The sequence below is a fragment of the Athene noctua genome, chromosome 2 (genome assembly GCF_965140245.1).
Source record: "Athene noctua chromosome 2, bAthNoc1.hap1.1, whole genome shotgun sequence".
Classification (NCBI taxonomy): Eukaryota; Metazoa; Chordata; class Aves; order Strigiformes; family Strigidae; genus Athene; species Athene noctua.
In genome coordinates this window covers 133,955,371-133,977,302 of record NC_134038.1, presented here as the reverse complement: position 1 = coordinate 133,977,302, position 21,932 = coordinate 133,955,371, and the positions used below count along the sequence as shown (strand labels likewise).

The following is a 21,932-nucleotide window of genomic DNA, read 5'->3' as shown; positions in this document are numbered from 1 at the left end:
AGTTTTGGCTAGTCTATTTTACATCCATAAAAGGAGATACAGAGAAAAGTAACAAATTCTATGTAGTAGTTTTATGGCAGCATTGCACTTAATCAGTCTTCTCATATTGTTATATTTCTTGTATATATATATATACGTGTGTGTGTGTGCATCTATGTATGTGTATATATATATACATATATATGTAATGTTCACCCCAGTTCATCATCTGCTTAAGTAAAGATTAATGATGAGAAGTACTGTAGGTGTCATTTCTGAGGTAGTTAACATGGGTATTAATATTCAATTTAATTTATTTATTGCTGAATCAGCAGCCTTTATTAAAACAGCAAAGTTATGTTAAGAGAACAAAGTATGGATTGTATTCCCTGCCAATATGAAGAGTTCAGGAAATGAAAAGTGCTTCGATCATATATAACATATAGAGTATTGTTAGTGCAGAAGCTTTGTATCAACTTTGGTGACCTATTTGCTAATCATTCTTTCATTGTTTTAAAGGCATTATAAATTAGAGCTCTTCAGTTTAAATAGCATCAAATACATGAAATAGAACCCCTGTGCCTCAGTTAACCTTAAACAAATTTCTGAAAGCAAGAGAGACAGATTTAATGGATGTGATGTCATTACACTATATCATACATGCCAGAAGGAAAGAACAGAATATAATAGAATATCAGGGCAACATAGGAAAGCCATTTTTTAGCTATAAAGCTTCAGAAAAATGAGCCAAACCTGTGAGGAAGAGGCTGATGCATGCAGTAATGCATCCTAAAACATCAAGATGCTTATGTTTTCCATCCTCTTTAGCTTAAAAAGTAGATTAAAATTAGATTTAGCTTAAAAATGAGATTAAAAATCTGATTCTGTCCAACAATACCCAGAAAAAGTACTTTAACTGCTTTCTGCAACCCGATATTGTATCCACCGAAGTTCACAATGAAATCTTCATTTACTTCATTACATTGTTCTGCGCCCCTTTCTAACTGGCTTCAATGAAAATAGGCCTTCAGTTGCAGCAAATATTTACACTCTTGTTTGAAACATCAACAGTCCCTTCCTGCCCTTTTGGAAAACACTATGGCCCTAGCTTTAACTCAAACTCTAAATACAGGAATGACTATGTGATCCATATGAACTCTGTACAAGTTCCATGAAGCCAGGGGGAGACTTCCACTGATTTCAGTGGGAGCTTACTAGATGATGCCAGGAGCACATGATCTTTTGACTGGATGCCTTTTAATCCAGTGGGTTTTTTTTTTCCTTTTCTTACTTTCATTCTAAAGCAAACAGATTCAAAATCATTAGGTGTCGGAGTCCAGGATACGGCATCAGGGACATGCTCTTTGGTAGAGAAGTCTACGTGTTAGGAGGTTTTAATTTATTTACTTTCTTCATGCAAATCAGACAGATTGATAAAGTGCTCTGAACAGATAAGATAATCAAGTCTCACAGCTAAGACATCCTGTCATCATTTAAACAGAGCACCCAGGAAAAGGCTAGCTACCTTTTGAGAACAGGAGCAGAAACTTTGAAGACTAAGGGAAGAGTTCTGAAATCTCTGCTAATGCCACTGACAAGAATGCTTTCATTTTGCCAGATGAGTCCAGCTTAGCTTTCATTGTCATTTCCATTATCGAATGATCTTCATTCTGAAAAGGGATAACTAGTTATTGATTCAAATGTCAGCAGCTTAAATGCTATTAGCCAGGAGCAGCATCAAAACGGAAGGCTACTGCATCAACAATATTGTACACTCTCGCTCTGCAGGACTGCATCTCCTATAATATCTAGGCAGGCGTATGGCTCAGCATAACCATGGATCTCATAATTATTCATATATTTATCCTCACTAAACCTCTGCTGTTCTTCTTACCCTTATTTTAGAAGCAGGCAATATATGTCTAGGATGTAGACTGCGGTGGAGCATAGGATTGCCCGAGCTAACTTTTTCTATCACATTGGTACCATGAGCAGCAGTCTAGCTGCAGCGGTATGGAAGCTGGTGCAGGTCAACATGCCCTTAGCAGAAGGAAAGACACAAGATGCTTCAAGTGCTTGCATTAATTCTTGTAAAGGTAATTCAAGTATATCCTAAGCTGCCTGACAAAATCACAGTGGAGCTAGAACTGAACCGAAGACAAATGATTGGTCAGTTCTTTCATGCTGTAATTATCTTGAGATTATTGCTCATTTGCTATGGATTATTTCTTCCTATGCCAGGACTAGCTAATAGTGCACAGCCTGGACACGAAAGTAGGCACTGAGGAAGCAGTAAGAACATACACCAGCTCCTCTCTGAACAGCTAGCAACATAATATTACAAAGCAACACACACATCTAATAAATTAAAAGGTTGACTATGACTACATATAGTAATAAATATGTTTTATGCACATGGTTCTGGGGACTCCTAAGAACTAGCTCTCATTTGCTGGCCTCCAGGAGATTACTAAATCTCTAAGTATCAGTATTCCTTAGACATCCACACTCATGATCCAGAGCCTGAGCTGTCTGCAGGCCTCCTATTTTGTCTCTAATTCAAAAGATCACTTCCTGCAAACTCTGAAGGGAAAACAGGGAGGCATTTCTTTCCTTTTTCCTCTTTAAACCACCTCCTATGGATTGCACCATGAAAGGCAAAATCTAGACCTAATTTCCTGAAAAGAAAAGTATATATTTAACTTAATTAGAAAGTACTGATCTACATTTTCTTTCCGAATTTACCACTGTCAGAAGAAGACATAAAAACTAGCAGATTTATGCTCATAAAATGAGAGTGTTTCTATCAGAACCAAATGACTATTTTTCTCATATAGCATTCAGAAGGATTAAAGGTAAAAGTTTTTCTTCATTTTTTGCCATCTAGTCCATCTCCTGAATAAAGGCTTCTTTTGAGCTGCTGAGCACAAAAGTGCATCTGGAAAATGTCAACTAATGTATTTCAAAGTTATTATGTGAAAATAAAACCCCTGAACATATTTTTTTATGAAACCTTCCAAGAAAATTCACTTCCGAGACCTGGATGAAAATGAGCAGGACACATTTTTCAGCCCAAAATAATTTTATGAGAAAGGTTTAAATGTTTGGAAAATATGTTGGAACTGTAATTTCTCTCTTAACCAATAGCCTCAGTGATGGATTACATGACCAGTAGAATGAATCTATGTGTATACACACGTACACACATAATTTCATTTGTTTACCTTTGGATCAAAAATAGAATGTTACAACATTTGTTTTATCATTTTCGATCCCCCTGAGGCATTGCGACATTTGGTACATTTATTTTTCCTGTTAAGAGATGATTCTTTAATTCTTTGAAGCAGGTGGAGGAAATATTTAGCAGAATGTTTACACTATGACAACTATACATCAGGGAGGGAAAGGGGGGAGTGTGTTTGAAGATGCACAGAAAGCCAGAAGTTGATTACATTTCTTTCTTCTGCACAGCTCAACGTTCAAGCTGGAGAGAATCGCTGTCCCCAGTGGAGCTAATAACAAATATATAGATTTCAAAGGGGCCATAGGCATTTTGTCATTGACTTTGGTTCAACACCTAAGTCAGGTGTGAGTACTGACAAATATGGGCAGCATTCTTACTGTCCAGCTTTGAACAGTAAGCTTGATGTTCTTTCTCACAATCAACAGAAAAAAGTGAATTCCTCCAAAATTCCTTTCAGGGGATCAAAAGTAAACCCCCCCAAGGCCGCCCTTATTCATTACTAGTTTATGTCAGGAAACTCAAAAAAAAGGTCCCTGTGCATCCAGAAAAGAGCTACCTAAATATAGAGTTCAAAACTTTTCTCTATGCTTTGGATAATGTCTGTGCTCTTGCTTGAACATGCTTTGATTTGCAATATGCAGAACAAACTGATACATACAGGTGATCTCCTAAGCTTCAGTGTCCTGCCTCCAAACTGGACAAAATCACAGCGATGTTTTAATGCAGCTCCTTTGCTTGACAGGCAGGGCATGTTAAGTACAGCAACGAAAACCTGGGAAAATCAACTTTTGTTCTGTTAGTGAGTATTGTTAAAAGGATGTGGTAGCATACTGTAACTCACTGTAACTCAGGTCTTAGTCACACAGCTATGGCCTATTCTCTTTTATTGTTCTGTAATGAAAGTTTATGACTGCTCTTTCTGTCTTTTAGCAGATGGGACCTCTGTGTAACTGTGTAGGTTAAAATCCTAAGGGATATATCAGGATGACAGTGGGAAGAAATTTATCTCTGTTTGACTTCTTCAAGGAACTCCTCATCTATTGACTGTTTTCAGCAAACCCCAGTTACCCGGGGAAACTCCAAATTTAAATCCACTTGGTGCAGGACTGAGCTCTAAATGCCCTATCAGGAGTTTTCCTGAACTGTTCCACTTCATAGGCCAGTGAATGGAGCACAGCTTTCCTTAGGCTCGGATGGGTATTCTGGCCACTGGGCACTAAAAATATGTATTTTTTATTCCAGAGTCAATTAGTATTTAAATATTGGTATGGGAACTTCAACACCTCTCATGAGACTATGCCTTTTAAAATCAGTGACTACAGAGTGACACACAGGGTATATACTTTTCTCAGAAAGAGGAGGAATCTGGATTTTCAGATTCTGAGAAAATTATTTGAATCTTTATTATATTAATCTTTACTATTAGGTAAAAGGGCAACTTTATTTCCACCAGTAATACAGTATATCTCTAACTACTCTTTTCTTTGGATATCCTAATATAAATATCACGGTTGGTACAACCTCGAATAATTTAGTTTCTGATTTGAATGAAGGAGAAGAGAGACAGTTTTATTTTATCTGAACCAATTATGATTTTTTTTGTTGATTTGTTCAGACACAAAAATAGTCTGAATATTCAGCCAGTTTGTTACTTACATAAACTTGTTTGAATAATCATTACCAATAGGATCTTTGTCCCACTAAATGGCTATCAGGTAAATGGGTAATTTTTTTTTAAAGCATATACATATATAAGGAAACAGGACATATGGCATAGGCAGCCACAGAATGCCAGTTTATACTATTTTAATGAATAAAGGACTTTGCAGCTCTTCAAACTCCATTCAAAGTTTTTTGTCACTAATATTGCCAGGTCCATAATTTTTTCCATAGTATTTTGCTCTTGTTTATCACTAGGATGACTTGCAGCAGAAGTTACTATTTAACAGGAATAAAGCTGATGCAATCTATCCCAGAATAATTTCCATCTTTCTAAATCAAAGACAAGTATATAAATAAGAACATCTTGTATTAATAATTTAGTCTATTCAATGATATGACACCTTTTTTGTGACAAAGATTTTTGTGATAGAAATATTGTGAGTTGATAAAAAGAAGATCATTATAAGTAATATCCAGAGAGCTACTGTGTCACACATATTTAAAAAGTAAAAATAACAATTTGCAAGTTATCAAGTTCTTAAGATCCACTAGAACCCCAGGGATCTGCCCTGTCTCACAAAAGTCTCTGTATTGTATGTTGATGAAAATGTTTCTCTTTAATTTTAACCTTTTCGCAGAAAACACAGAGGAGAAACAGTCTGATTTCATGAAAGAACAGCATTTTCTTTTTTCTGGGCACAGCTGACTTCTGTTTTATAGCTCACTGGCCGTAACAAATTTTCTTCTGGTTACCATCGTATATTCCTCTTGCTACTGAAAGGATGGGAGCTGGAAATTTGCTTTCTCTTTTAGCTAAACATAGGTCTTTCTTCAGAAAGAGAAAAAAAAAAAAAAAATTGCCCCCCTTCTGAACTATTTCTGGAAAGTCTAACTTCTTTAACTATATTTACCTATTTATTTTGTCACCATTCAAAATCCTTACTTAGCATGGCCCCGAATTCTGGTGTGCCTGCTCTGTTTTGAAATAGCATTTAACAAAAGGACACATTTAAGTCATAGTATCATGGAGGCTGTGATATAACAAGAGGACCAAAAATCAGAAACCTGGATTCTGTCCTTAGCTTTGTTAATGACCAGTTTCGTGACTTTGGACCACTCTGTTTTGTTCTTTGGTCCTCCAGACAATTCTTACTTTTATCTACTTAAAAAAATAAGCTCCACTGGGAAGATACAGTTTTTGCCTGGCTGCAAGTGCACAGTGTTTAGCACAGTGGGGTTCTGATCTCATCTGAGTCCTTTAGGCAAGATAGTACTACAAATAAATCATCATAATAATATTCTTATTTGCCGTTAAGATTAAACCTAAAGTTACCTTATTGGAGTGTCATCCTGGTTCCTGTGATATTTGTCTGAAACTTTCTTCTTACAGTATAACAAATGTGCTTCAACTCCATTGGTCAGCTTCTTCCTCTAATGCAGACAGCCTAATGGATTTTTCTTAAACCCAGTACAGCTTGTTTCTTAGTATTAATTTCAACTTCAGGTTATTGTGCAAATTATGTCCTAGCTGGAAATTGAACCACGTTGACCACTGAAAAAGCCTAATATATGACCTGTATTAGACAAATTTGCCCAGCCAGCAAAGTACAGTTGGATTGATTTTTACTCTGTCATAATGAGATAGTTTCTTAGCCAAGTTCTCCACCCAGTGGCTGCAAGTGTTCAATGCGAGCAAGGACATGATCCCCAGTACGATATTATAGAAATGCTGGCGATGTAAATCCTGCATATTTACCCCAACTGACTCGAAGGAAGACAAGCAAAAGGACACTTCCTTCATTTAGACATAATAAATCTAAAAAACAAAACGTATAACTCATTTAAGACAAAAAATAGACTTAAGAAGTACAATACCTGTAACTATTCCCCCCCCCCCCAAAAAAAAAAAAAAAAAAAAAAAAGGAAAACTTAAAAATTTGCAGTAGCAATATCTACATTTTCTGCTTTTTAGAACAATTTATCAACATGAATTGGGAGCTGTGGGTTTTGGGTTTGGGTGTGGTTTTTTTCTTTGCTCATTTGCTTTCAGCACAGAACTGCAAATCAAGCATTCCATTTCTAACTTTCTGACAACATTGTAGTTTTCCTGAGAGTTATATGCAATAGGATTTAGCACTTGAGAAGAATTGTTTTATACTTACAATATGTACAAACTCCAATACAAATAACTGGTCATCTCTTCGGTATGTGAGTGTTGTTTCACCATAACACAAGTGTCACACAAGTTTAATACTGTGTAACTTACCTATGTCCAGATAAATCTGGGATGTAGTAGTAGTTGGGAAGGTTGTCTTTCAGCAGAGATGACTGACACATGGAAAGGCTGTGATATTTTGCCTGATTTTTACCCACAGTTTTTCACAAATGTGAAAATTGCTTTGACTGAATTTCAGCTGGGGCCAGGCAGCTTTCTGTATAACAAAGTTTGACAGCCATCCTTACTCCCACAGTGACAGGACCCGAAAAGCTTTGTGGCATTTCTTTCTCAAGCTAAGAGAAGCAGCAGTGGAACCTACTTCTTACTCTGTTTTTGATAGAAAACAACTATAAAAATAAAAAAGATAAATAAAAAAAAAATCATCAGCATCATGGGTTCATATGTGTATGTAAGATGAGATTTACCATAGTTCATTTTTTCATTCTTACAGATCATTCACCTCTGGTTTTCCCAGCTGATGCTTTCCCTCTCTTTCCCAATAGTTTACATGTTTTGAATTTGGCTTCGCCTCTTTCTCTGTTTTTTTGTGGGTTCTTTTCCAATACTTTTATATATGTGCAGAGAATATATTATTTGATGAATTTTAAAGTTATTGAATTTTTATATGCAAATCGTTGTTTACTGATGATATATTTGGGGGCCAATTAAAAATTTAAAAATTCATCAAGGTTTTTTTCTTTTCATTTCAGTTTTCAGATTTATAAAATACAAGTTGAACAAATGAAAAAGACACTACGTATTTCTTTTCCCCTTTCCCCCTAGTTCTCTTGGGACTTTGCACATTAGATGCTAATCTACTCTTCTCTGACAGAACTGAGGTTTAGTTTTGAAAACAAGTTTTAGCTTTTTCATTTGAGAGGGGAAAAGGCACTACACTTGTATATATAATGGTGTGACTTAAGTAATACAAAATACAGGAGAGGAAACTAAAGTTTACAATTTTGTTTTGTCCTGAGAGTTTATCAAATAAGTACAATGAATTGTAACCTAAAAATTTAAATACAATTTATTCACAAAATAATGTTGCTTTCCTTGCAAGAGTGTCATGCTTTATAAGATTAATCTTTTAGGTTGCAAAAATATCTGCTTTTTCTGGTTTGTGCCACTGCCTACGCAGTCATGCAAATATTTCTGCAATTAACCAACATTTATAACATTCTGTCTCCCCTAAAACCAAACCTGAAGCTTAATTCTCACCTTTTTTCCTGTTAAACACTGCTATGTTTTCCCAAAGCTTGTTCAGTCAAAAATGTAGCTTGGGTGCTCATTCTACTTATGATTAAAAATGAAAACAAATAGCTTTTCTTGTTAAATGCTTGGGAAATTTGAAATGGAAAGGTGGTGTCTAAAGTACAGTGGGATTTTCATAGAATCATTTTGGGTGGAAAACACCCTTATGGTCATCGATTCCAACTGTTAATCTAACACTACCAAAGGATGGAAATGTTTCTATACAACACTGACAATTAACCCTCTCCACCTAAATCCTCCTTTCCTGCATTTCAGTCACCCCAAACACATAAAATTCAAAATTGTTCTCTTTTCCGCATATTTTTTGTTACTTTATTAGTAGAGGGATAAATAAATTAGTTATTTATTCATATCTTTTTAATGAGAAAAGTTGTGGACAGGAATCTTATAGTACAAATTTTAAAGGTAAGAGAGATTTTAATGAGAGATTAGTTTTACTTCACCTCCCCTTTCCACTTTTCCACTAAAATTTAAATTTCTAATAATTTCATGCAAGAAGTTTAGAGACTCTCAAATAATCGGAAAAAAAATGAAGGAGAAATAACTGTAAGCTGAAGTTTAATTTCATACAGCTTAAGCCCATTCAGGCAGCAGGCTCACGTTGCCTTCTCAGGCAGACTGGACTTACTCTCTCCGGGAGAACCAGCCCCAGGTCTGCGGGGCCCCTTCCCAGAGAGCCAGAGAGTATCACCAAGGCTTCAGAGGACGAATCCTCTCCCCACCCAGGAAAGCACACCGAGTTCGCAAACTGTTAGCCAACATCACCCCCTAGTGGCACTGCCGTGGAAGGTTTCGGGCTAGTGGTTGCAATTAAATCCCCAGGAGAAAATTGTTACGAACCACAAATGCTCCGAAATAATACTATGCTGGAATTAGGTCTATATAATTGCACAGAGTGTGCACTTCAGTGCAAGTATCCCCTCCAAAAATATACCTCCATTTCAATAAAAGTAGAGTACATGTACTGTCAGCCCTTCTTCTATCCCCCATGTCTTTGACAGATTCTAATAATTCACAATTATTCATTATAAGGAATAACAAAGCTACTTGACATTCAGATATCTTTCCTAATTTAACTCCAGGTGACAGAGCAATTTCAACTTACCCATCAAAAAAATAGGGTCATAATGCCTAGCAATGCTTTGCAGTATGAAACACAAAGAAGGCACCATATTTTAACAAATCAGTATTCAAAGACACAACCAAGTTACCATTGAAAAAAATACCCTGTATGACACATTCATCAACTTACAGTAGAATTTGGTGCATCACAACAATATTTAGGCTTATTGCTAAGTCCAGTAGCCTCTACCTACAATTAACCGCTGTAAAACTAAATTATATTCTTTGATTTACCCTGAAAAGTCTAGTTAGCTGAGATATGGCTTCATGACCTGAAAGAGATTTGTATTTCCATCTACTCTCCTGCTTAAGAAGTAAGAATTACTGCTGAGATTATTGCTGATAGGGACAGAGTTAGATGGACATTATATTAAAGAAGATAATCATAGAGCCTCACCTGTATGTTTCTAAACAAAGAAATCCAGGATGATTTCCTGAGGGTTTGATTGTGTTCAAACCCAAGGTATAAACATTCAAGCTTTTATTTCCATGAAGAAGAGAGAGTTCCCCCAGGTAAAAAGCTGACTTTCCCCTAAATTCCAAAGGGTTTCTGTCCATCTCATAAATTTATACCTTTAATTTTCTGATTTTGTTTTCTTGAATAACAGTTGCTGCTTCAGTCTTCAAGAGGCCTGAATGCTTCACCAGCTGCCTCTGCAGGTGCCAGGTGTTTTCTATGTAGCTGACTGTGTAGTGTGTACCACCAGAGGCATTTGCTGTGCCATCTTCATTTCCAAAACAGGGTTTTTAGTGGTGCAGATCTCCAACTTCATAATTTTTTAAACTAATCTCTGCTGCTTTTGCAACAGGGAGAAACAGAAATACTGACTCAACAGATGTGCTAGAAGTTAGTTGGAGCACACCTTAATTAACAGGGGGAAAAAAGAGGAGAACCACTTCTCTATAATATTATATTAATTAGAATTTCAGACATGCATCTTTTCTGCGTTTTAATGGATCCTCAACTTTACTCTTGCAGAAGTTTTCCTGTTAATGCCTCCCACTTTATTATGACTGTCAAAGGAAAGGCGTAGTCCTCATTTTCATGGTTACATGGGATGCAGCATTAGCTGAAAAGCTGTCAGCTAAAACCCTGAGATGGAGAGAAGGATACCTATCCTGAAAACAGAATGTCAGATAAAAAATATGCAATTAAAGTGGACATTTCAGGTCTTTTTTTGTGCCTTTTTAATTTACTGACTGCACTTTTAAAAATCTTTTTTAAGTCATGTTAAGATGTTCACACATCTTTCACCAGTAATGCTGGTAACCTCCTGGTGTCAGTGTGGCTCTACTGCAATTCAACTCCCTTTGCAAAGCCCTGAATAGAGATAACAAACTCCATGTTTGAATACAACTAAATACACTGGTTAAACACTGGGACTTCGGTATACTAGATGAGATTCTTAGCAGCATTAAACAGATTATTTACTCACTAGCAGATCCTTTACAAAAATGCTTGTTCTATCTACACTCCTTGTAGTATTGACACAGTTCTCTTATGAAGATGATACCTTGATAATGTTGTTTGTACAATACAGCCACTAGTGGACATTCAATTATTCTAGCAAAAACATGCTATTTGCTAAGAACAACAATAGCAGTAAAACAAATGTTTTCATCCACACTAAGCCAACTACTAGTGTTCATCCACCTTTGCCCCAGACCCAGTTAGTCAAAAGCAGCAGCAGCTGAATCAAGCTGTCATGAGCTTCTCTTTCACTCAGACAACAGCAACATCAGTCAAATTATGAGTCTCACTCATCAGTCACTTCCCAAACTGAGATTATTCATGCCCAAACTTCAGCCCAGCAGCATAGAGCAGAAGATAGGAGGGCATGGCAGATTTTGTTTATCTATAGGAAAGCTGACTTTGTCCTATAACTTACCACCCAACTCGATTTCTATTTATCCCATTAGCAAGGGAATACGCAGGAGTGTCCTTTCTTCTGTTTTTTATCTTGTCCCTCTCTCTAGTAAAATGATAGACACAATTTATCCCTTATCCCTTTACAGCAAATTGGGAAGAAAATGAAAGAGAGCTAGGGTGTTGTTCTTGTACATTAATTGAGAAGTGTGAGAAGGAAGATAGCTATGTGAAAAAGGAGATAGGTGTATGGGAAGTAGAGGGGGATACTGAATCCTGAACAGAAATTATTCTAATAATTGATGGAGAGAGAAAAGGGACTAGCTTCCATTCCTTGAAGCCCTGAATCCATCCTAAACCCAGAGCTCCCATTAACACTTCCAGGCCTGCTTTTTGTCTTGATCTTTTCCTCAAAATTATCACAATATTAAATTTTACCAGCAATACCAAGATATATTTAATCAGTTCTGGGACAGCCAATTGGAATGGGAACATCTTGTGCTAATTCTTCATTGGCATAAATTATTTTTAAACTAAGAAAAGTTCTTATAAGTTTCTTGTCTGAAATTCCATACAATGAATCAGGCTGTAAAGAATTTTAAGCTTCTTTTAACATAGGAGCATGACAGGCAAGGCTTGGACAAACTTCCGTGATAACAAGTCTACCACTTCTGGGCCTTAAAACATTCCTCTTTCACATCCTGCAGCACTCCACCATAAATGTTCCATCATTTGCTGCTCCATTCCATCTGAGATGTTTCTACACTGTTCTCCATCAAGAAATAATTTAAAATTCCCTTTGCATAACTCTCAGAATCCACTTATCAAAATAATGTAGAAATAAAGTTTAAGTCCATTGCTCCTAAATAGTGAGTCCTAGGCTGATGTGTCTTGTTGCATAAGGAAGAGGAGGAGTGGATAGTACTGGGAAAATTATGTGTCTTGTGGCTTTAAAACAAGCTTAGGACCACTTTAAATAAAGCAAGCGGATTATTTATTCTCAGGAATACTGTGTACAAATAACTATTGATCTAAACTACTGAGCTGTACCTCAAAACTGTTAACCATCATACAGTTGCTGTAGAATGATTTAATTTGTTATCTAGGCGTGTTATGGAGAACAATTCTGGGGTTTTTTCAGTTTTATTACCTAGAAAGCAGATGTCATTTTTGGCATTTAACAAGCCAGAGAGGGCCTTTTGTTGGCAAAACCCACTGATGTTTTTCCCACAGGAATCATGATATACTAAAATGAACTTCCATTACAGAATACTGTTTCCAATAGATCAATCTTTTAAAGAGACTTTAATAATGTTTTGTCAGTATATTTATTCAGCAGGGGGTTCATAGGCTATCAGAAGATCCCAGAGTCTGGATTTATTTTACTGCTTTCCTTTGAAGTAAAACAATAGTAGATGGTTCGCTGAAGCATCAATATTGCCTCAGAAGCCACACAGAAATCTTGAATAAATCTGTAGAATAACTGATAATTCCAAGAGGAAGATGATGAAAGTTTCATGGAGGTACGGTCACAGTTGAGTACATTCATTTGGATTTCAAAAAAAGTAAAATTTATTTGCTCATCTCAACTAATCCTCCATGATTATATGGAATTTTTCTCCCTACATAACTCAGTTAATCTGCTGGGATTTCTGTCAAAACTGCAGGCCACTTAAATTGATGTTACAGACAACACACCATATATAGCAAAGTTCATGCTCTCAAATATAAGGAAACTTAAGGAAAACTCTGCATTGCTTATGGTTATCTGACAAGTGGCTGGTGAAAGACAAGTGATTTAGGGATTGAAACTGATGATAGTGTAGGTAGCACCAGTTGGATAGACATAATTGAGGTTGGAAAAGAATTTAGAACTCCCTTGTATTTAAACTAGCATTACAGGAACTCATATTCAGTTTATTCGAAATGGCCCACCATAAGTTAAAATAAACATAAATTCAAACGAGATGAAATTAATTTTTCATTTGCAATCATAAAAAACATCCAACCTACTGGCCTACCCAGCACTCATCTGGAACCTCTAAATTTCTACAATCATAGTTCATGCTTATTTTTTTAATATAAGTATATTAATATAAGAAATACGAACATGGCTGGTACAACCTCTCTCTCCATCAGCCTCTAAATTCTTGTCAATGACATTAGTGAGATTGTCAGAGATTCCAGCGCAACCAACCAGATTATTATTAGAGAGACAGATGTTGCAATACAGTGCAGAGGCTTCAGCACTAATTATAATATGGGCACAAGTACTGGTATCGCACAAGATAACATAGCATAGAAACTCCTTGTCTTGTGAAGTCTATGCATCTCCCTTTAATATCCATCCCTTTCACTAAGAAGCAGGATCACCCTTAATAAATCATGTTGTCACCTCACATTTGTCACTCCAGTCTTTCCAACTGTAAAATGTGCTTTATGATACCCTTTAAATTCATCAGTAGAAATATCCCCCTTAATAGATACAGTCTTTAATACAGTCTCACTCAAATCATCTCTTGCTCCTAGCTGCCAGAAAAGGCACTTCAGCTTACATGGAATTCATTGAAAGCAATCGAAAGGTGAAAACTATAGAAGATATTTGGGAATCAAATGTATTTCATGCACTTTAATGTAATGATTCATGTTAACAAAAAGGTTCACTGTCCCTACTGGATCCCTAGCCCTGAAATCTGATCTACTTCAGGGAGTCATGTTTTAGCTTAGATAGCATAAGTGAATCCCAAGATTCCAGACAGAAAATACCTTTGTATTAACATTAAACACGGTCCAGAGGCTCTGTCTACAAAGACCTTTTGAAAAACAACTTCCCATTAAGCAGGTTTTTTTCTGTTTTGCTAATCTTCACCTACAGCTGTGTAGGGTTCTTCTAAGGAAGAAGTCCCATGTAAGCATTTAAACAGTTAATACTATAATTTTGAGAGAGTTTGGGATTAACAGCATGCCTGTTGTAAAGTCATTTATTTTCTTTAAGAAAAATAAGACAAAAATTATGGTAAATAGAAGAAAAGAAGACTCAGAGTTGATGAAGATCCTCTTTCTGGTGTTGGTGGCCTGGTGTGGCCTCTGGTGTGAACTCACTGCTGGAGGGACAGCATAGCACAGCCATGTTGCCTAAACTAGCAAATCTGCACTAATGTCAAGGCTGCTTTGACCCTTGCTCTGCACCACTCTCAGTCACAAGATGCTTTCTTGATTAGTTAGCCTAGACCCTACCTAGGGCAGGTTAAAGAGGGAAAAAACACACCCTGATCTCATTTTTTAAAAAAGTGAGGGAATAAAGATAACATCATGTCCAGGATGGCATAGCTCTCATATATCAGCTGTTCTTCAAATCTCTCTTATTTGGCTACATAGGTTTGCCACCCGATTCCTCTTTCCAGTTTGGTGGTAGTCACACTTATCTGAGCGAGATAAGAGCCCAGGGAGTTGTGTGGTCCAAGAGACTGTATAGGAATTAACCTTTTCAAACCACAAATCAATTCAAAGTAGGAAAAAATAACTCAAAATACAGAAAAAATGAGTAGTTTGTTCTGCTACTTCTTTAACTCTTATCTCCAGCATACTAATTCTGGTCTATCCAGTTCAAGTTTTATGGTCCCCTTATCTGATTGAAACATTCAGCTCAATCCATGGCCTGTACTAATAGGTGTTTTGTTTGAACAAGCTCTGCTTTTTTCTCTTGAACTCTTGCTGAGTTGTATAAACTTCATATAAAACAGGATAACCTGGACTTCTACTGCATTGGAAATTAGGAGCATAGACTATAGCCATAAAGATGAGGAGTATCCATGTGAACCCACAGATCTAGCAGTCTTGCTTATATGTACATTTGGGTCTAATGCAATTCCCAACAACTTCATCAGACTGGGGATGATTTGAGAATCTTCAAGAATTTCACTGTTCTCTGGATTATGTTTCAGAAAGCCCAGATATTCTCCTTTTCAGATATTGTTTCCCCTTTCACTTCTGAAAATAAAAATGTCTCTAATAATCTTTAAAAGGGGAATTTCCAGATTTCAAGGGATCTTTCAAAGTTGAGGGCTATGAATATAATAGCTAGGTGCATTTTTATTCTTCCTATGATGTGCATCTATTTTCAGCATCAAAGCTGTAATGTAGCTGAAGGATAACTACATGCTACAGTGAAAATATTGGCTCTCAAAATGTGAGCAGTAGCTCTTCCTTCTCCTGTATAGACAGGGTTGCTATAAATAAAACATCTTTTGCCACTGCAGCATTTCTTCCAGTGTAAAGAAAGCTCACATGAAATTTTTACTGCAGCTTGCATAGTGTCAAAGCTCTGGCATAGTGTTCCAAATGAGTAATTTCATTATAATTAATCCACGAGGGATGTGCTTACTCCAGCACTGCTGGCCTTTTGATCTCAAAGAATATAACACCATTGTACTATGGACGCTTCAAAGGCTACAGTGCTTAAATAATACAGTCCTTATGTCTACTGCCTCTTTAAAATCTAAAGATTTGAAAGGTCAGTATTCTAAAGTATTGGAATACATAAAAATAACACAAATAGTATCTAACAGTAAAAAGAATTTTATAATTGTGTGCTAAAAATCCATACACATGGGAATATATGAACTGATTTAAGGTATTTTTCAAATCAAGAGGTATTATATATTTTGTAAAAATATGCACCTCCTTTTCACAACCATGAGATGAGTATATTTATTTTAAGCAGCTACACAGAAAACTGCAGTTACTGATTTGACACTAACATATTTATCCTCTTATAAATGTGGCTATTACATGCTTTAGAAATCTGGCCATAAAACTTATTACAGCAAATAAAATTATTGCTTCTAAGGCAGAGAGTCTGAAGTTCAATTCATAGGAGGAAAAATGTCTAGGCTGACCTAGCTGCTTTAAATTACTGAAATGTTTCAAGAATTATAATGGTCTATAAGAAGATAAATCTCTAAGGCCTTCTTTATTAGTGTGTGTGGATTTGTTTGCATTTTCTCTTTTTGAAGTGGGTAGGGTAATAAAAATCCAAAGCCAATACTTCAGATAAAATGAAAGATATTCACTAGAAACAGTGCTTAGAAGTTCCCTAACTTTCAAAAATTTTGAAAGCTTGTGCATGGATTTAGCCTTTGAATCTGTTGTGTTCTTTTGGGGACATCTTGATTTTATTATTTTATTATGTTGTTAGTGATATACGATGATAAGAACACATTTTATTAGTCTCCTGCACACTGTACACTATTACACATTAATACACTATCAGTGATGCTTCCTGATTTTGCTATATTGACGTTCTTCAAGAAGAAGATAAGTAAAGCTTTTTTAAGATAAGTAAAATGGAGCAAACTGATAATACTCAAGTAAACAGGAATATGGGAAGGTAACAGTATCTCTAATAAAAAAAAAAAAGTGTATCCCTTTTACTAAGAGTCAGAAGTAACTACTGTCTAAACTTCAGATTTTTTTTTAAAAAGGTGCTTTTTTTGGCCTCCATTTGGGGTAAAGCATTAAAAATGTTTTATCTGGCAAGAGCAAATCAACAGTGCCAAGAAGAGATCACTTGACTCCCCCTTTAGCCTTGAAACACTGGACAGTTCCTGAAAGCTGTTGGGAGAAGTAACACTGAAGGGACACACTAGATGTCTGTCATGAAACAGGTGCTATTTTGCCTCCCTGAGCTGAGGCATGGATTGCTCTGTATACCACTTGAACCTTTTTTCCATATTGCCTGCGTCTGCTTTTCCTTGACTGTTCTTGCCCATATGCCAGTTAAAGACATACATCACACTCAGCACAGCAAAACCAGTTACATGCTTGGTGTTCCCTTTGCCTCAGGTTTGGTACTGTGGTGCCATGGGTTTGACTTGCACCCTCCTCTGCTCATCTATCTTACAACGATACTCTCAGTAGTTTAAAATTCAATTCATCTTGAATTATTCATGCTTAGTGCATTGGTGACTACTATATAATTCAACGATCTCGTCAAACAATGTTGTCTTAGAGCAGTAGGGAAAGGAGGTCAGACTTGCACACAGCTACATGTGCTCAGTATGCTCAGTACTCTTCAGAGCACAAGGAGAGCACACACCTTAGGACAGTACAACATGAATGGCTTGTTTGCACACAAAGAGTAGGATGAGGTATTATCCATCTCCTTATCCCTCTCCTCAAAGAAGATTTCTTGGTTTTCTACAGTCATCAAGAAAATGCAGTTGTGCACAGTGTCTAAAAAGGGCCAGTCTAACCCAAAAGTTATTGGACTAAGATCTCATCATGCCAAAGTCCTTTTTCAGCAAAAAAGGAACAAATATATTCACTCAAGAGACAGAGTACAGACAGCAGCACTGCAAGTATATCCCCTATGACTTGCCCATTTGCCACTACTCTAGATTGCAGAAATAGTCTCCAGGGTTCAAACAACAGTTCCATCTCCCAACACATTAATTCTGTGATGAACTTAGAGTAACCATTACAGTTTACTGTGTAATCATCCAATTAAGCAGGTACCTTTAGAGAAAAAGGTCTTTTTTAGAGAAAAAGTTAGCTCAAATACATGCTCAAATGAATACAAGCATTATCTGGTGTCCCAGCCTTTTTTCCTCAAATGAGGATACCATTGTAGCAGATTTACAAGTCCTTCCAAAATGAGATTTGTAGTAGAAATGTGAACATAACTTTACCCACTGCTATAAAAACTCCAGTCTTATAAAAATCTCTACTTACACCTTCAAGGTTCATTTATTATAAAGAAACTCCCTGAAATATTGCTTCCAGTAAAAGAAGCAGGATGTAAATTTTTTTCCTAAAGGACTCAATCTGGCACAATACACAAAATAAATAGCCAAGATGTGGCCTGGGAGTGGAAAACATCCAGATTTCACTAATGAGGTCTGTTGTCTGATTACCATTTTACTGGGGGTAACTACAAAGCTCAAGAGGATAGCAAACAACTAAGCATCTTGTTAGAACAATGACAATAATCCTTTTTTCACCTCGTTAAGACTAGAAGACAGACTATAGGTAATGTTACATTTGCCTACATCCCTACCATATTCTCATTTCAAATCCATCCTATAAAATTTTTTTATTCTCTGATTTAAGACTTGAAATATCGAAGCCTTCCTAGTGGTTTGCCTCAAAACCAGACATAGCTGACACTTATCTCTCAGAGGAATAAAGCTGTTATTTTGGCAGCACCAACAGCGTTCACTGGCTTAGAAAATGGAAGGCATTGTTACATCATGAGGTCTCAGAAACATGGGCCAGCTTGTAACCTCAACATAAGCCCAAAGAACCGTGTGTCTGGAGATACTGATATTAGCAATCTGATGCTAGTAACAAGGCCCTTAATTTACATGATATTCACCAAACATGACCTGTCCTTCTCCTTATTCCTTCTCTCTCAGGTGTTGCTGAACATCCTCTCCCTAGTGCTCAGTCTTTTTACTCAGTTTTGCAGGGCATGTTGACAATCAGAACACAGGAATGAACAGATCTCTGATCTCTCCATTGCCATGACAACAAACACTCCCAAGGCTTCCTTCCACCTTTTACTCCTTCCCAAAATGTTATTTGACCTGCCAAGGGACAAACCTACAATTACTGCTTCCTTCATTTCTGCATTTGCAAAGTTTTTCTACAGAAAACGTGACACCAGGATATTTTCTCCCACAAAATTTGTTCTCTTTGTTTGCCCTTATGCCATCCTCTCAGCTAAGGAACTTGACTACTCCCACTTATACTGAATCTACAGTTTCAGAAGAAGACATTTTCTACTACTTAAACTCTCTCCCAGTAATAGTACTTTTCTGTCTGCCACAAACGTCTTAAATTTCTATAAAGAGAAATATGATCAAATGAATGTTTCCTTTGTCACTATTCTTTCCTTCTCCCAGAAAAGAATTTGTATTTATTATTTCTTCTAATTCCCTATTTTCCAAGTTCCCTTATGCTGATAGGCTGCTTCTCAGTTTTCCCTCATACATCACTATCTTAGAGTACTTCACGCTTATTCTAAGCAGAAATGTAAAAACTACAAACCCTTTGGGCAGTGAAAGGTCATCTCCTGACTTCTGTTATATTTTATCCACATATTCCAAATACAAAAGAATAAAACATCTCAACTTATGACAGAAAATAAGCTGTATATTACATACCCACCATCCCCATGCACTCTTCTGCCAATAAGGATAGTGTCTGATGTGGAAGTTCATAAAGGAATAATAGGGTTGGATAAGTGGGACATTTATTTATTTCCATGAGTTTGACGGATCTGTTAATTAAATGACAATTCAATTTTACCCACTCTTGTATGTGTTCTAGATCACCTAGAAGCACGTCTTCCATATCAGTTAGAGCTGTCAACTTCTTCAGCTTAGCAGTTTGATCATTTTGACCCTTATTTCCATTCTGTCATTCCATAACCACAGAATAGATATTACCAATTCTTTAGATAAAATCTTTAGTTAAGACAAAGCAGAGTGATGTGAATGCATAGCTAATGGCACACACAGAGAAATCATACTAATGCAACCTGAAATAAAATAACATTTGGCTGACCACAACAAATAGACTTCTGACTTTCAGCTGGAAAATGAAAAAAAAGATTTGATCAAAATCCCATGTCCATCCCTTTAAGCAGAGTGCATCATCTTTTTAGAAATTGTAGGTGACACCTTTAAGAGATTTTAGTTCTGTGGATTTAATCTGTAAATTGACTATAGTAAATCAAATAAAATCAAGATTGATCCTACTTCTCAAGCTGGTTAGTTCAATATTAATGTCATCAGCAGGGATGATTAATTAAACAAAATCTATTGACTTAACTAAACAGAACTATGAAAATTATTTTCACACCCTATTCTGTGTTATCAAAGTCTCTAATTTAAGACCAGAGGTGAGGAAGAGAAAATTTTTTGTTATAAAGCAGCAACTTATTATGATGTATTGCATTTTAAAGGTAGTAAGACAGAGACATACTCTCTTCATTGAGGAAAAGCAATATTTAAACTTACTTACTTTGCAAGAAGCTATTGCAAGGCACTGAAAGTCGAATCTTTATCCTCCAAGTCCCAGTTCTGTGTTTTCTCTACACAGTATTTTAACTACATTTTCAGTTCTTCAGTGTCTCTTTTGGCATTAAAAATAAAGTGTTTTTGAAGAAGTATTAGCAACATATCATGGACTTTCCAAGAGAAATCAGGGGAAAGGACTAGAGAAAAAAGAAACAACACTGCTTTAATGAAAAACATAATTCCATAAAACTAAAATAGTTCATAGATTTAATCATGTTTCATCAAATATTTCACATTGAAAATTACTTTTCCAAACTTAACCAGACTAGTTTAACATTTTCAAGAGTAGTAATGCTATATTATCAGTGAACTGCCTGTTCTTTTAATAAATGTGATAATAGAAATGTCCAATGGCTTTTCATTTCATGTGATAAAACATTGAAAACCCTTTGATATGGCTTACATACATATTAAGGCTCACAACTCTGTTTAGATCCCTGAGGAATGTTTCTTCCCAGCACATTGTATTTCCAGTCCTAACAGATATATTTATTTATTAACCAAACTTCTCCACTTCTTATTTTTTCCACAGCAATCCCACTTTTTCCTATCCATGTTTTCTCTCATATGCTTCATTCCTTGTCTAAGGCAGTTACACTATCAATATCTTCTTCTAATAATATAAAAGTAGTGACAGGGCATTTGTTCGGTGAAATGAACATCTAACAGTGAAAATCTTTGATGTCAACCTTAGACATGTAAGCTAGTTGCATCCAGATAATGGTATCATGTTGCTCCAGAGACTGACAGCACAAATCTTCACATGACATATATTTTAAAAGCAGGAAGAAAGGGACATATTATCTTCACTGAGGAAAAGTAATATTTAAACTCACTTACTTGCATTAAGTTGCTGCAATGCACCAGAAGTTGAGCACGTACCCAGTTCAGTGCTTTCACTATATACTGCCTTAATTTTACTTTCTCTTCCTGAAAGCATGTTTTGCTATAAAAGCTTGCAATGAGTAAAGACCTCTGTGACATACAAAATGCATAGTGATCCTTCTTTAGTTTTCACCAAAAAAAACCTACTCATAAGGTTGTTTGTCAATACTGGAGATTGATCTTATTTAATTAAAATCCCACCAACTACATTAGACACTTTTACTGGAAACCTGGAGCCTGAACTATTATAATAACCATAAAATAGGGTTTTGCTTGAGCTTTGGGTTCAGTTCAGGTTTCTGATTCTTTCTCTGTTTCAAGAAAATATGACAGGCTGAAACATTCACTCTTTTTTAACTGCCAGTGTTTAATCTCTGGTGGTACTTTGGCATGGCATTTAAACACTTGTCTCCTGGAATAACTGAAGTCAAGTTCTAAGATACAAAGGTTCCTTTTACTTGAAGTTTATCACTATGGGGATGGTGACATAAAAAGGCCTGACCCATAGGCTTCAATCCAAAGCCTGAACCATAGGCCTCAAACCAGAGTTGACTTCTGAGTGAACCTCCTGACCAGCATCATATCAGCAAGAAATATGAC

The 21,932-nt window shown here is 36.2% G+C and overlaps 1 long non-coding RNA gene across 1 annotated transcript in view; it reads right to left on the bottom strand.

Annotated features, from left to right (window-relative positions):
- The window catches only part of LOC141957070 (uncharacterized), a 30,483-nt gene extending 9,965 nt beyond the window's left edge, over positions 1-20,518 (bottom strand). The window contains exon 1 of the long non-coding RNA XR_012633060.1: positions 20,392-20,518. This is a non-coding gene — a long non-coding RNA (uncharacterized LOC141957070). The remainder of the gene's footprint in view (positions 1-20,391) is intronic.
- Positions 20,519-21,932: the final 1,414 nt, after the last annotated feature.